The 3,786-nt window shown below is 36.6% G+C and overlaps 1 pseudogene; it reads right to left on the bottom strand.

Moving 5' to 3' along the window:
• The window catches only part of LOC125859529 (uncharacterized), a 14,103-nt pseudogene extending 10,518 nt beyond the window's left edge, over positions 1-3,585 (bottom strand).
• Positions 3,586-3,786: the final 201 nt, after the last annotated feature.

Here is a 3,786-nt window from a genome sequence, read left to right as displayed (position 1 = left end):
ATCTGCGAAAATAAAACTCAAGTTTCACCTATTTAAAAAGGTCCAACTAAGTGAGGGGTAGTTTGGGGAATTATTATAAATGGTTATTCTACTTATTTTAGGGTATTTTAAGTTGCTTAAAACCTCAAAACCTAAAATTAGACCCCATTCTTCAAATTGACCCTTCCCTCTCAAAATAGATTCTCTCAAAAACTCCATTGAAGACCTTGATGAAGTTCAAGCTAAAAGATGTGTTTTCAACTGATTTCTTCTTCAATTTCATGGGTCTTCAATAATTAAGGTATGGTGACTCTTGATACCTGAATAACCTCTCATTTAAGGAGTTCTATCAAAGATTTTCAAAAGTGATTCAAACACCAAAATTCCAAATTTTCAATCTAAACATGGGTTCCTTGTCAAACGATTTTCTAAATCATTCTATTGATGAATTAATATGGAATTAATGTTTTTAAGACAATTTTCAAAGGAATTCTTGAAGAACCCATGATCCCCAAATCCTCGTAAATTGGCCTATGATATGGGTCTTCTATTGGTGGAATTATGTTTAGATTAGATTGCGTTGACGTTTCCTATGATTGTCTATACTTATTCATGTTGCATTGTTGGTATATTGATGAGTTGAGAATTATGGCCTTATGGGCAAAGTTGTGGGTTGATTCCTTTGTTTATAGAATTGTACTTAGATTATGTTTATGTTATTGAATTACATTGTTGATTCCTATTGCTACCTATGTCAATTGATTATGAATTGTTGAGGATTGATCCACGGTGATCATGTCTTGGAGAATTGGTAATTTGACCTAACTTCTAGTCTATAGTATGAGAATTGATGTTGTGAGGTTTGATCCACTTATGGTGGAGGTGTTTACTTCTTGTCTATCTATGTTTGTTGAGATCACGGCCTTGAAGGCAATAGATGTGAAGTGAATTGATGATTATGATGCATATGTTTATGAAGTTATGTTATGAAGGTTATGTATGAAATCCTCAATGCTAGAATGATATTTAAAGTGAGTTGATGATGAGGAGTACAATGTGAATGATAAATTTAGGGATAAGGTGTGGTCTACATGATGATTATGTTAGGTACTATTGTGGAATGACCCTTACCTATATGACCCTTATATGAATCTTTGGTCATATACATGTTAGGAGTACCTATTCAATGTTGAATGTGCCCTTGTCTTCTATGATGAATTGTGGGTGTGTGGTCTAGAATCCCTAAGGGCTTTATATGTGAATTGTTCATGAATTGGGGACATTGTGAATGTGTTGTGATCCCTTTAAGGGAAGAACACTTAATATCAATGTTGTTGCTAATATGTATCTATGAGGACCAATATGCGCCCACACTGACACTCTACATGTATAGCTATGAATATGATGTGTTATGGTGTCTATTCAAAGGTTAACTCTTATATGCAGCTTTACATCTTATTACGCATGCAAAGTGTATGATTAGCAATGTATGAATATGTGTTGTATAAAGGTGTTTATGTGAAAGGCTTTCTCGAATATGTACGCACACATGAATGAATGAATAAGGTTTATGATAATCTAGTGAAAGTGAGTCTTTTGAAAGGTTTCCTCAATTGTACTCTAAACTAGACTATGTTATGAATATGGTATGACTATGTGAAAGGTCATTCTCACATAATGTAGGTTCTATGATGAAAGGTCATTCTCATCTTAGAAACATTTGAGCTACATGATATGAGGGATTAAGTCCATAAAGCCTATTCTATGAACTAATGTTAAATAAAGGCTTAAAGATGTTTAAAAAGGGAGTTGGAGCTTAGCACCGAGTGAACATGAAAAATGAGAGTGGGGGCTTCACGTTTAGCAATTTCGGCTTCCCACAAGAGAACCTCCACGTTTAGCAAGTCCGGGTTCCCAACATAGATGTTGTCTCATGAGATGGAAACCTCCACACTTAGTAAGTCAAGGTTTTCTAGTAGCAATCTCCTTGTTCCATAACTACGTGCCCCCGTAGGTCTTAGCTTTGTGGATCCACTATATAGATATTATGTATGTAGGTCCTACTTTGGCAAGTACTACCCTCTCTTTTCGGTGTGGTTGTAGAACACCGGATTCCATATAGCTCACATGGTCTATGTCGGTTATGGCAATAGCTCACGAAAGTTAAGAAATGAACTAAGATAAGAATATGAACTCTAGTCATGATTTCTTAAAGAATTGCTTAGTGTAGGTAGGACTATGGATCCTACTTATGCATTGCACAAGTGGACTCTAAGGGAGGTTATGATTAGGCTCTTTATGTAATGAAGACTATGGTCTATGTATGTTAATATGAAAGCATGTTAAGGTTGACTTTACTTATGTCAAGACATGAAGTATGTTTATGTATGAGAATTACACTTATGACTTCTTAATAGTTTTGCTTAGTATATGTAGGGGTATGGGACTCCATGTGTACATTGCACAAGTGAGCTTGTGAAGGGGTTGTGAGGGTGGTTTATCTATGATATGAACTAAATGGGTTATGACTAATGATGTAGTAAATGAATAAGTTCTTATATGATGTGATGAAGTATGTTGGTCTTATGTCTAATGTTAAATGTTAAATGTAGATGTTATGACTTGTTAAATATGATGTGCCTAGTCTATGGTGGCTTCCTAGGAACACTTGATAGGAGTAGTATTATGGGATGCTACTTGCACATTCCACTAGCGTGACTTGGGGGTTGTCTTAAGTGATAGTTCCTATGTGAATACTATGTCTTATGGGGTGCTTATGACTCTATGAATATATGTGGTTGGATTGATGAAGGCTATATGTAAGCTCACCCTTGGTAACCTTGAGGTGATACATTGCACCAAGTATTCCCTAAGGGTTGCTTGAAGAAAGGAGTTAAGATAAAGAGGAAGGTAATGTATTGTCATTGAATGTGCCTAAAATGTTATAAGTGGCTCTAGGTACTATTATGAATGGTTTCCATGTGTATGATGATATATGGGGTTTATACTGTGCCTATGTACTAAGATCCAATCTAGTACCTAATTCAGCTTGCAAGGTCCTCAAAAGTTAGAAGTAAATTTCGTACCTCTATCTGATATAATGGATATCGAAACTCCATGCAATCGAACTATCTCACGGATATAGAGTTTGGCTAACTTCTCTGCATTATAAGTCACCTTGACTGGAATGAAGTGAGTAGACTTCGTTAATCTGTCAACAATTACCCATATAGAATCAAACTTACCATATGTCTTTGGCAGACCAACCACGAAATCCGTTGCAATTCTTTCCCAATTCCATTCAGGAATGGACATTCATTGAAGTGTCCCTCTAGGCCTCTGATGCTCGTGCTTTACCTGCTGACAATTTGGGCGTTGGGCAACAAAATCAATAATGTCACACTTCGTTCTACTCCACCAATAATGTTGTCTCGGATCACGATACATCTTGGTTGCACCAGGATATATAGAATACCTCGAACTATAAGCCTCTGCAAGGATAGTATGAGTCAAATCATCAACACAGGGCACACATACACGCTCCTTAATTCTCAAGACGCCTTCCTCATCAATCACAACCTCTTTAGCCTCTCCTCGCAATACCATGTCTTGAATTCGGCTCAGCTTCTAATCATCAAACTGCTTTCCTTTAAGCTTGTCAAGAAAAGATCTTGCCTCCACACAAGCCAAGAATCCTTCTTTCTCAATTACTTTCAGTCTCATAGTCATTAGCCAGAGTTTAAACCTCTCTAGCCAATGGGCGTCTAGAAACTTGTAAGTGGGCTAAACTCCCATGCTCCCTGCTTT

Source organism: Solanum stenotomum, chromosome 1, assembly GCF_019186545.1.
Source record: "Solanum stenotomum isolate F172 chromosome 1, ASM1918654v1, whole genome shotgun sequence".
NCBI lineage: Eukaryota > Viridiplantae > Streptophyta > Magnoliopsida > Solanales > Solanaceae > Solanum > Solanum stenotomum.
The sequence above is the reverse complement of the archived record's forward strand: the minus strand, read 5'-3'. Positions and strand labels throughout refer to the sequence as shown.